Source organism: Malus sylvestris, chromosome 3 (genome assembly GCF_916048215.2).
Source record: "Malus sylvestris chromosome 3, drMalSylv7.2, whole genome shotgun sequence".
NCBI lineage: Eukaryota > Viridiplantae > Streptophyta > Magnoliopsida > Rosales > Rosaceae > Malus > Malus sylvestris.
In genome coordinates this window covers 11,155,544-11,169,493 of record NC_062262.1, presented here as the reverse complement: position 1 = coordinate 11,169,493, position 13,950 = coordinate 11,155,544, and positions in this window count along the sequence as shown.

The window sequence follows — 13,950 nt, the reverse complement described above, 5'->3', positions numbered from 1 at the left end:
TATGAACAAAATTAGTATTATTTCACACCAAAATTTCTACTAAAACATATTAAAACCTAAAGGTACCTAAACAAAGTTAGAAACAACTAACCAATATAGTATTAAAGTTTTAATCTTTAAGAGGTTCTAGATCCGAAAACTCAAGCCCTCTGTGTCCTATATATTTTTTAATTTATAACTTGATACACATTGTTAAATTATTCCCTTAAAGATTAGGTTTTTGATACTCGTCTGTCTACAATCAAGTTACTTGAACAAATAGGGTTAGAAACAGTCAAATATAACAACCCTAATGATTTTACTGTCCGGATTAGTATTGTGTTCCCCAATAGAAAATCTAAAGAAGTTGCATGTCCGTGATTAGCATTGGGATATGACAAATTGAGTTGGGTGATTAAAGTCAAATTAACTAAAGCATCTCTATGGCTGTTGAATTATGACACATTTACTACAGACAGATTTTTATTAAAGCTTTGATAAGGAGGGTTGCTGACCTAATTGTGCTGCTTTTGAGAAAAGATGTCACGACTAAAACCTAAATAATCACCCAAACCTAACCAAAGCCCCATTATCTTCCATAAACCAGAACACCTAATTAGTGGTCGTTATTCGTCGAAAGAGTGCAATAACTATTATGCCCATGATTAAGAGAAATTTTTAGTTGTGACGGGAACACGGATGATACACTACGTGTTTTTATGTAAGTGATAGGAAATTTTAATTTTTAAGTTATTAACCTTTTAACACACATAACCCACCATTTATATAAAAATATGTGGTGTACCATCTCGTGTAATGGTCACACTGAAAAATCTTTCCATGATTAAGTGTTTGAAAATCAATTCATGAACTTTTTGGATAACCAACAATTCAAGAACTTGCATGCAGATAACTAATATTACAATTACTCATCTTATATTTATACTTGCTGTAAGGTTTTCACTCTGTCTTCATGTGATTTCCTCAGCCTTAATTAACGACAATAATAATAATAATCACCAGAGCAAAGAAGAATATACCCATCCACCAACAACAAATGACAGAAATCCAATTTTTTGCTCAATTTTCTTGTCCTAGTGACCAGCAAACTCCACTAGAAAATGGATGTTGCAACTGATCTTACCTGCATCTCATCAATTGTTTCTGAACAAAATAAGAAAGGATTGTGTTCTTCCTTCGTGGGATTCTGACTCAACATGGCAGCAGCCAAACAATTAGATTCTATGCTCAATTGGACTGCACTACGTATCACATTGTGCATCCAAACATGCCACACAAGTTTCCTGGGCACAGGTCAATATCACACTCAATTTCAAAGGTCGGTGATAATATCAATAATTAGTGAGGGGTATGGTGTGTCTGTGTAATATATAGGATCTTGCAACTACTAGCAAAGATAACAATTATGGACACACACGTTTAATTTTTGAGAAAAAAGGCATACGAAACTAGAACTCATAAAAGTTCTTCCCCGTTATTGCCAAACCCCACACTTGGATCATGCTGCCATATGAGATGGCAACAAATTTCAACATCTCAAATTATAACATACAGGGAACGGTAGATGGAGGTGGTGTTAAATTGCATACATAGCATATTGTTTAAATGCCTCTATGAATCTTATTAGCAATGGTTTATTGTGAGGAAATAGTCAAACTAACCGCAAGGAAATACCAAATTAACCACTAAGCAAAAGCAACCACACAAACACAACATGTATATGGTTTACCCAAAAATTTCCACGTCTGGTGATTTTCCCAAGAAATTCACTAGTAATCATGAATTAGTTATTTGGTAACATTGACAATGAATCCCACATTGACGGGAGGATAACATTGCATGGGCTTATAAATAAGTTGGGTTACTCTTTATATTGTCAATTAACTTTATGATGAAACCTTAGCTTTCTTCATGATATCAAAGCAGGTTGTCCTACTTGTGAAGTCAAACGGTCACATGCGCTCCACTTAACTCCGTTTACGTTGTCCACGTGTTACTTTGCATGTGCTTATAGGTAACTAGGGTACCCCATATTGCCCATTAATTTAATGGTCAAAACCATATTATCAATTAATTTTATGATGAAAACTCATCTTCTTCACGATATTAGAGAAAGTTGTCCCATGTGTGAAGCCAAACGATCACACGTGCTTCACGTTACCCGTTTGTGTTGTCCACATCCTTGGCTTGAAAATTCGTTATATGTGAGAGAGCATGTTGAGAATGAATCTCAAATTGATGGAAGGATGGACGTTGCCTGGGCTTATAAGTAAGTTGAACTAGTCTCCATATTGTCAATTAATTTTATGGTGGAACCTTAACTTTCTTTAGACAATGCTCTGTATGTTCTACAACCCTAAGTTTTAATCTCTCTCACACCTCTCTCACTCCACTCAAACTATTTCCTTGGTAATTCTCTCCATGTTCTACAACCCCCTAAAGTCTTGTTATATATAGACTTTAGGTTACAATAGGAGTTGGAACAGGAAACATAAACCCTAGAAAACTAGAATACAACTTGGAAATTAAATCCCTTCCGCAAAATACCCATCGATTGATCCTCAAGACTTGAAGAACAAGAACCCTCTACCAAATCAACAGATGGGTAGAGCATGCCTCGCCGCTTTAACGTGCACCTACGCTACAGTACTGATCGATCAACTAAACCTGGTGATCGATCGTGGCTCCCTGAAGGTCAATTCCAACGCATGACTGCGCGCGAGACATTCACATATTTATGAATACATTGATAGGCTACAAGGTAATGTTGGGCTCAAATATCATTACGTTTACATTGAAAAATAACATTGCATTACTTATTTCTAAAATATTCTGGTTCATTGCGTTCATATGAAATTTTAAAAAAATTTAACCAAAAGGTCTCGTATTAGTATTATGTCTGGTCTAATTTTTTATTGATGGCACCTTACAAATTAATTTGACGTGGGATTTGCTATAACTAATGCCTCATTGTGGAACAAATTAATGTTTAATTCAAAAAGTCCAATCTGTCCATTGCGTAATGAAAAACTTGCTTCCTCATTCTTCTTGGAATTTATTTTGTCCATTAGAGGTACTATATACGCATGCATGGGTTAAATTTCTCGCATTGAACTTCATGCACGTAATAGTTGTATTCATGTATCGAGTCATGTGGATCATTTTAATACTATATATGTGGCCTCTCTTTCCTTTTGTAAGTAAATATTTCAACTCTAATTTTCTATCGATCGATCTCGGTTTTCACACTAGAAAACTGATCACACAAAGAAAAGAGAAATATTAGTTCGAGATTAATGTTGACTTTGTTTACGTGATGCCTATATACATATAACGGAATATATTGTCCAAATAACAGTTTGGTAAAAATGTTTAGTTAAACTAATAATTGTTATTATTGTATTAATCTAAATTTTAGAGAAGAAATAGTATATAATAAATGATGTGGATACATGAAAATACAGATCTATTGCACCAGCTATGATACTTTGTTGTAGTGAATCGGAAGGGGAGAGATACGAACTCTAAACCTAATATTAAAAGAAGAAATATCACTTAATTTAGAATTAGTTGATGGTGGTTTTTTGTAATAAGTAATCCAAACATTTCAGAGTACACATTGAGAATTTGAAAGCCACATTGGCCCAATGCATGAAAGCATGCTTATGAAGAAGACCGTCTACATTCATTTTCATTCACGCAAGGGAGATGAACTTAAGACATATAATACAATTGATGATAGTGAAAGTGATTAATATGGTAGTTAGAATTAGTCACATCATTAGAAGATGTAATACTTTAATTAAAATGGTATATGACAGATAATATGTTAAGACATTTTCAATGCAAGGACAAAGTTTATGTGTGGTACTAATAGAATGCATGTGATGTGACCAAGGAAAACCGAGGGAACTATTAAACCTGTGTGATCAACGCTAGCCAAAGAACGATAAATTGTTCATTGTTCAGGAATCAATTGATATTTTGAAGGTGACTAATAAGGGGAAATCAGTATAACGTCAAAATTAGTTGCTAGGTACAATTAGGTTCCGTTCAAAAGGTGTTTTTGTTCAGAAGCGCTTTCACAAGGCCACTTATATTTTTAATAAAAATGTAAGTAATTTCTGAAAGCATAGTCTCAGTTCATGCTTAGAATTAGTTTGACTTTGGAATCACTAAATTTAATGAATGTAGATTGAAACTGTAGATGTCAACTTGCATATTTATCAAAAGGGTAATGCTAGAGAGACCAAATTTATAAACCAAAGGATGTGGATTTCGATGGTTGGATTATTATTTACGTGTTGATTAACGTACTTATTACCTATTGGTGACACATCATTTGATTTACAAATTTCATCTCCGTAACTTATCCTTATCCAAGTAAATGTAAAAGGAGTAATGCTAGGGAAACTAACTTTGTAGATAAAATTTAGTAAACTAAATGACATGGAAGTTGGTGTTTGTATTATTATTTAAGCGTTGATAAACCCGCCCATTTCCTATTGGTGAGAGATAATTTAGTTTGTAAATTTTGTCTGCAAATTTAGTCCCTAGCATTACTCATGTAAAAGATGGAGAAATCATGAAGAAAACTTATCCTCTCAATCCCCATAAAAATGGCAAGTCTAAGAGGGACGTGTTTTTTCATGACTTATATTCATCTTCTATACCTTCACTTGGACAAAACATGCAAGGTGACATCCATATTTCTATTAATGTTTATTGAATTTAATAAGTTGCCCAAGCCAAGCTAAATGACACACCCCGACCCGGAATGTCCACTAGGACTCCGAATCGAGCTGTGCTGGCCGACACTTGGAATGTGACGAAGCCATAAAGTGTGATGATGTGTAAAATGTGAATAAATTTAATCCTAAAAGTGGCTAAGCACATGAGTGCGTGGTGAGCAGGTATGGACCCATTTCACAAACGATGTCAGAGCATAAGTAAAGTACAGTAAGGTAAGATAAGGATTATACCATCATAGGAATCCACCTGTACTGGGATATGCCAAGAATCCTCATCAATACAAAAACTTTGCTACTAGAACCTGAAGGGGCGCAAAACAAGAAAACGTGAGTGGGCAAAACAAAGCTTTTCAAAACAATTTCTCTTTCCAAAAATAATAACCCCTCGCCGTAAAACCCGTATAATTTGCCAGAAAAATACTAATACATACGTATATAGAAATCATGCTTGAGAGTAATGAAAACCAAGTGTATGCCATGTCAAGTATCTCAGTATGAGAATAAGTAAGCCAGGTAAAGTAAATCAATGTAAAATGATATGTCAGCCGGAGTCACCTAATGTGACATGTATGGCTGAACCTATAGCTCATCACTCTAATCCTGCACACGAGTCAGAACCACCTAAGGTGGTCTGTACGACAGGGCTGGGTGCAAATAAGTACGCTTAAGTGCTACGATCACGTGAAGGCTGTGCGATAAATCGTGGGTCACCTACGAGTCGGAACCACCTATTGTGGTCTGTATGACAGGGTTGTGCACCAAACTTGGATCCAAGGTGAGCATGCGGTGTAGGAGGTGAACATCACGTGAAGGACTGTGCCCTGGCCATGGGCGGGAGCACTAGCACCGGGGTGCAGGATAATGAGCTCTAAATGCATCTCAACATAACCACACACACTGCAATCACTACCATCAATATATACTCACCTGAAGCTTACCTGAGCGTCCACAAAGTCAAACAACAATATGCATAACTATACTAATGCATGTTCTAAAATGTAATGTAATTGACATGGCATCTAAAATCGTAAATCCATTTAATACAATTTCTGGGAAAACGTAAAGCATATATATGTATACATAGAAAATCAAAAGCCCACTCACTTGGAGTCTGTGCTACAACTCCCTAGTACAAACATCGAGGCGTCACGAACGATTGGCGCCTAGAACAATTATCAAACCATATCTCAGAATTCTTATCAATAAAACACTTAACTTACATATCCTATTCCGGAAGATCCGTAAGTTGGATTCCCGATCCGTAAGTTTCTAAAATCCTCAAATATTATGTACTACATGTTGATGCACAAAACCGGGGTGGTCTTGGAACAACGTAAATCTGACCGTGAATCTGCAATGAAATGTAAATGACACAAGATGTATCGTGGTTCACCCCAAGGTTTGGGCTACGTCCACACTGAATATGTATTTATCTGAGAGTATTTGTGAGAGAAGGAACTCTGTGAGTGAAGAGCTTTGAGAGGGGGTGAGAGGCTTCAGAAATGGCATCTGAGAGTGAGAGTGAGAGTGAGGCCTCCTCAATTGTGAGGGTGAGGGGTCCTTTTATAGAATAAGGACTCCTCACCTATTACATATTTGCCCCTTCCTTTATCCCATAATTACATTTAAGTCCCCTGAGTATTTGTACGAGATCTAAATACGAGGCCCTAAATATGGTATAAACAGTAGTCCCCCAAGTCTTCAGTCAAGAGAGTCTTTTGGCTGGAGACTTGAAATTCAGTCCATGTGTGGGCCGAAGTAACTGATGCTCGATATGAGGCGGTGCCCAATCTGAAATGATGCTCAACTAGAAGTAGCACATGTTGTGAGGCTGCTCGGCTCGTGGCTTATGTTGCCTTGGTTAGCTCGACTTGCGGCGTTTGAAGGTGAGGGAGTCCCTTTTATAGAATAAGGGTTCACTCCTCAATACATAAGTGATGGGCTAGAGTCCCCCAAATATTTTTCATGAGGCCCAGTTGAGGCCCAATATATGGTACATAATGTAGTCCCCCAAGTCTTCGGTCAATAGAGTCTGTTGGCTGGAGACTTCAAATTGAATCCATGTATGGGCCGAAGTGGCGGTTGTTCGGAGGCGGTCTTTGTAGACCATGCACTGAAGCTTTGTAAGTGAAGCTTTGCAAGTGAAGCTTTGAAGCTATAGCTCTGTAAATGAAGTCTTTGAAGCTAGAGCTCTTGTAAATGAAGCTGTTGAAGCTAGAGCTCTGTAAATGAAGCTTTTGAAGCTAGAGCTCTTGTAAATGAAGCTTTTGAAGCTAGAGCTCTTGTAAATGAAGTCTTTGAAGCTAGAGCTCTGTAAATGAAGTCTTTGAAGCTGATTGACATGAATGATGCTCATGAATGTTTATGTTGATTGACATGAGTGATGCTCATGGATGTTAACATGAGTGATGCTCATGAATGTTAACATGAGTGATGCTCATGAATGTTTATGTATGATTGGATGAGTGATGCTCATGAATGTTTATGTATGATTGACATGAGTAATGCTCATGTATGACTTGAAGTACTGGGCGTACTTTTGATCACCTGGTTGGTGGTAATAGCGGCGGGTTGCCGAATAATTGTGGAGTACTGGGCGTACTTTTGGTCACCTGGTTGGTGATAATAAAGGGTCTGGCTCTTTTGGGCATATGGGCCTTCGCCCTCCACATGACATTGTAGCCCATTATTTTAGGCTTGCATTTTTTTTTTTTTTTTTTTTTTTTTTTTTTTTTTTTTTTACCCTCTGATGGGGTTTATACATATTATCCTCTGATGGGATTTATACAGATATCTTCGAAAGATACGAAAAATAAATTACATCATTCAAAAATAAAGGTTTAGACAGTTGCAGATCGTTGGTGTGTACTGCACCTACTGCGTACTGGGCCTCTCTTTCTGTCTCTGTCATGCATATGCACCCAATTAATCATTAATCTCTTCTTTACCGTTTGTCCCTTACCACTTGCGGTCCTGCTCATTCAAATCATAATCTCTCAGATTTTATTCTCTTTTCTGCTTTGCTCTTTTTTCTTTTGCTTTTGTTTTCTGTGTCTCTTTCTTTGTTTCTCCACCTCCACTCTCTCTGGCAGACTTGCTTTTGCTTTTGCTGACTCAAACATATCTATAGTTTTTCTGTGGGTGGTCGACAAAAATGGTGTATACCGTAAAAAGCAATTATATAATTAATCTGAAAATGGTGTATACCGTTCCGGCAGGATTCTGAGGTCATTACGACATCAGCTCCAAAACTGTGACAACATTCTCGAATGCTCTCGTCATCTGTCGCCACAACACCATGATCCAATGTACTTGCAAGTTTTTTTTTTTCGAGACGCTTGGACCGATGGTTCAACCCAGTTCTACCCCTTTCGGTCTTTAGGCTGAGATAGGAAAGTTGACCGCCCAAGAAATCATGGACGCCAAGGCACTCGTCGTTTCTAAGAGTCATAGCGAGACTAAAAGGAGACGAAGAGAGAGAATCAACAACCATCTCGCCAAGTTGCGCAGCTTATTGCCCAGCACCACCAAACGGATTTACGTTGCAAGTTTTGCCATTTCCCATGTTCTCTGGATCATGGGTTTTCCGATGATCTCAACGACATGCCTTAGTTGCAGTGACAGGAGCCTCCAGCCTCCGATACTCGTCCGGGTCTGATCAACGGCGACTACGTCGTTGAAGTCGCGATCGTAGACTTGGTCTCTATACGAGCAGCAGAAGAGCTCCGCTCGGTCAAGGTGAGGACAGAGCTGAGGCAGGATCTGGCCGTTGATCTGTTGGCTGGGGTGATTGATCTTGGCCATCGGCGATATGGACGGCTGTAGAAATTGGAAAGATCTGATGAGGACAAAAAGAGAGATCTTTGCTGCTCACCTTCGCTTTTTCGAAGATATTGAGGAGGATTGCGAGCCTCTCGACTTACTGAATCATTCTTCGAAAAAAAAAGGGCAATCGCTACTCCTTTTTTTTCTAAAAGCAGCAATCACGTTTGAATCATGATGACTCGCCTTCTTCGGCATCAGCAAACTCGAGGACAAGATTATCATCTTCCTGAACTTTCTTCTGTCTAAGCAGCACAGATTCAGGGAAAGGCTCAGTGGCCTCATCCGGTTTCGATGCAAAGCTGTGATTGTCTTCTTTATTCTTCTCCTTGTTGCTGTTATTCCTCGCATTAATAATCACCAACCTTCTCACTCCGACTGAGAGCTTCTGAGCGGGAAATGGCCGACGACAAGAAAGCAACGAGTACCCATTTGAGAACTTAAAGCTCGAATTTTGGTTTCTGGATGAGGACCCATTTTGTGCCCACCGATTTTAGAGCCATTGGAGTGAGAGAAACTCCAGAAAATGAGCGTGTGAGTGCCTCCCGTTCAAGCAGTATTGAAGTTGAGACTCGGTGAGGATATCCGATTTGTGGAGGGCTGGAATGTTAATACGAGGGGGAGAGAAAGAGAGACAGAGATAGGGGTTCTGTCTCGGTGGATTTGCAGATCTGGGTTCTTATCTCCCTTAAATATCTGGGTCCTTCTCTGCCATTTTGTTGGTGTTTTGTTTCTTGGATTTTGCAGATCTTGCAGATCCACGACGGAGGTGAAAAATGGAAAGAGAACCGACATAGCTTTTCGTGTCGTTTCCCACAGACGGCGCCAAATGTTGATGCACAAAACCGGGGTGGTCTTGGAACAACGTAAATCTGACCGTGAATCTGCAATGAAATGTAAATGACACAAGATGTATCGTGGTTCACCCCAAGGTTTGGGCTACGTCCACACTGAATATGTATTTATCTGAGAGTATTTGTGAGAGAAGGAACTCTGTGAGTGAAGAGCTTTGAGAGGGGGTGAGAGGCTTCAGAAATGGCATCTGAGAGTGAGAGTGAGAGTGAGGCCTCCTCAATTGTGAGGGTGAGGGGTCCTTTTATAGAATAAGGACTCCTCACCTATTACATATTTGCCCCTTCCTTTATCCCATAATTACATTTAAGTCCCCTGAGTATTTGTACGAGATCTAAATACGAGGCCCTAAATATGGTATAAACACTACAGTATCAAAGTTTAGTGACGATCCAACGGTCGGATCATCGACTGCTATAATAATCGGATGGCGGACCTTAATGAAACTAGGTTCAAATGACAGAAATTCTTTAATCAGACCTCACACATGGTATCAAGGTATTCAAACTTAACATAGGAAAGTCAGGGGATAACTTGGCCCACACACCGCCGCATGTGCCACCGCACGCGCCGGTCGGCTGCCCCGACTTGCCGGAAAATTCAATTATTTCCAAAAATTACCAAATTTCATAGAAATGAAGATCTCAATGAGTAGAGAAACTTTCATACCTGCGACCAAGGCCAATTTTTTCGGGAAAAGCCCCAATTTCACAAAAATCCGTTGGAACTCTAGGCTTGGATGTGTTTGATTCGACCTCCAAAACAACTCTGACACCCCCAATGTTGATTGGGCTTTGTTCCTGGACTCCAAAGACACTTGAGGGTGGTGATGGTTGACAAAAATCCCTTCGGAAGTGGGCGGATCACCACCGTGGCTTCGGAACACCCATCATCGGTTCTTCACGAAATTACCCTAATTTCCTTCGAATTTTGGGTAAAAATGGAAGAGGGGAGGCTAGGGAGTAGTTTTTAGGTATTGGAAGGGTGAATTTCGCCTGAAAAATCATGAAAAAACTTATCCATCATAATCCTAAAAAAAAAAATGATAGATTTGAGAGGGACAAGTTTTCTTCATGACTTCTTCATCTTCTATCCTTACTTCAAGTTACGCAAGTTGACATTCATATTTTTATTCAACGTTCATATGAATACAGTAAATTGTCCAAGGCAAGCCAATTTTAGACATCAAATGAGCCCTTGAGTGCTTTTTCAATCTCAGAAACACTTTAATTCTTTTTACCAAACATGACTTTTGTTAATATGAAAGCGTTTTTAACTCTTTTAAAAGCACTTTCACATAAATCCTAAATAAAAGTAAAATATGAGTTTACTTTAGGTACAGTTAATTAACATTTGATTAGTTATTTATAAAAACAAAGCTAGCATGCTAATAACAATGTTTGTGCTTTAAGTAAAATTTCAGTAGTGATGCAGCACAAAGCAATTAAAGGGTTATCAACGTAATCTCTTGTAAAACAAAGTCTGGAACCCACTAGAAAATTGATAGAAATCTCGAATGTTGTATTTGATGATTCTTGAATGAATGCCATTGATACTTCCATATGGCTTAAATAAATATTACAAAAATTTAGAACAACTCAAATGACTTCTAAGAATTAAAACAACATTAATTAAAAATTAATCGGACGACAAACAATGAGTCTAATTTTTATTACGAAACATTGAACACTGTTTTAGAGGTTGAAACGACTCTAAATGGCCAAAATCTATTGTCTCTCTTAGCAAAGCGGAGTGTTGGACTTGTGGCGTTGTTCTCTTTGCAAAAATGCACTACGGGCATCAATCGGAGCTCGGACGCGAAATCTACAAATTTGCACCGTGTCTCTTTGTCTTTCGGCGGTCCATTTTCTCTACGATCCGTTTTGCCATTTGTTCTACATCAAACAGAAATAAATAAGATTGAGAAAACACAACTAAAGGAACTGTTGCTTACCCTTTTCTTAGCCGATCGACAACTGAACAATCATAATCATCCGTGATATACCGTATGATATGCCATTTTCCAAATGAGTTGTGAACAATACCACATGTTCGATCACATTCACCAGCACACAATCGAATATACTCCACTTGTATGGAATTACGTGCATAGTTTGATTCTCCAATCTGCTCTGATGTTGAACAGCCAAGAAATTAAAAGAAAATAATTGTCCTCTGTGGACAAATGAGAAGTCGGTGGTCACTTTGGTCCGGATCGGCACAACTTGCTTGTCAAAAAGTAGACAACCACTCGACCTCCGTAGTCACCAACATTTTATGTTATTTTCATCAATTCCTTACTCTTCTTCAGTTTCAATTTTTTTTTTCGAGTAATCAACATAGTAACCTATAAAATTGATAATTATTACAAAGTAATCGAGTTAAAAGTAATTAGGGATAGGCCAAAATTCACACATATGCATAGAATCCCACGTCATGTAAAGAGGTCAAACCAAATGGGATGATATTGGTAAACGATTTAACATTTATATGTACTAAGGTAATTAAAAGAAAGTTTAAGACATAATTAGATACACTAGTAGAAAAAATTATTTGGGCAACCAAACTTTATGCGACGAAAGGAAACTTGTCGCGCAAACTGGGTTAGCATGATGAATGTACCATTCTGTCGCCCAACTTCGTCAAAAATAATTTAATGGGACAAACAACTTGCGCGACGTCATGTTTCGTCGCTCAAAAGCAGCTTGCGTGACAAAAAAAAACCTCTTCATTGCGCAAAGGTTCGCAGAAAACCTCGTGAATTCTTGTATTTTGGCGGCAAAACAGATACGGAGTGTGTCAGTTTGCGCGACCAATGCTTCGTCAAGCAAAGGTCCAAACATTTACTAGACTTTCAGTTGTTAGTCAAAATGTTGAATTCAACATTTACTCCATGGTTTTGCGTGACGAAGGTCTCATCGAGCAAAGAAGCCAACATTCCTTTAAATTGACAGTTTCACTATTTCGCTTCACAATTCAATCCGAAAAGTCTTTACTTTCACCGAATTATTATTCCAATTTTTGTTTGTTTTTCCGTACACGATGGTAGACTGTGGTGGTTCGTCAAAGAGAGTACAGGGTGAAAGTTCTGAGAAGGGTAATACGTACTAAATTTTGTTCGTTGTGTAAAATTAATTAAATATTTAAGTAGACTAATCTAAGTTTTTATTTTGTTAGTAGACAAGAAAAAGAAGAGAGTTGCAACATGCGTTGGATACACTTATTCTGCTAAGAGCCGTTACCGAATCACTTATGCAGAATTAGTAGGATATGAGAAGTCGGATATGGTGAACAAGTTTAGGGCCGACGTCTGGGTATTGGTGTGTGACAGATGTGGAGTGGATTGGTAGTCTTGGAGAGACGTCCCTGAGGAGATAAAGATGGGCATGATTGATGTGTTAGCAGTACGTGTATATTATTAATTAGTTAAATAATAATTTAGTTCTTTAGATAAAATATAATAGTGACATGTATAATTTATTTATTTTTGCATATCAGCCTGATTGGGACATTGACAAAAGTGACGCCAATCTGATGAAGTGCATCGACGTATTGTTCAAGTATCGTTTTCGGGAGTTGAAGTTTGATGTTGAACGCGACGCAGAGCAGCACGGAGTGGTTGGACCATCGGATGATTAGAATAGTTTTTTTTTTATTAGTCTATTTATGATTTATTAAATAATGACACTAAATTATTATTTGGAAGAATAAATTTGTATGTACTGTATTTATTTTGTTTCGTCTCAAGAACAGATTTCCAAAATACTATAATAGTGACATTAGTATTTTGGGAAACTGATTTCGAGACGGAATAAAATAAATATTTTCAATTAGTTGCGCAAGGCTTTATGCGAGAAAACCTTTGTCGCTATAATCTTTACAGGACGATATTTCGTCGCGTGAAAACACTGTCAAACGGTCGGTTAGCATTTAAGTCGTTGTATTTACTTTTTTTTTTTAATTTTCAAGTTGTTAAAAAAACATGTAGACGGGTGAAAAATGGGTAATGGTAAAAAAAAAGAAAGATAAACGGGTTAAAAAGGGTAAATGGGTAAACATGTATTAAATGGTTACAATTAAATGGGTATACGGTTATGAGTATGGTTAACCGTTTATAAACGGTTATGGGTAAATAACCACGGTTATCCGTCCGTCATAACCGTTAATCATCCCTACCCGTGGCCACAGTCAAGCAGACTTACCAGCTCGGAGTATCGAACTCGGGACCTCCCACATTTTTTTGTTTATTGGGGAGCCGCAGTCTGTACCCTTACCACCAGGCATAAACTTATGCATGCATGCATGGCATTTTGTAATTTGTAAAACACAATTAATTTTGAGGTAAATTCATGAAGCAGTCCAAATAATTCGAAATTAATAGCATAAGTTGATGGAAAGTGGGAAGGCATGAAATTGAAGAAAATGGATGTTCCTAATTTTAGGGACAAAACGTGATCACGGGGTTAATACATGTTTTGTAAGTAGAATAAGAAAATGGCCATATATATAAGACCTTTCTTATATC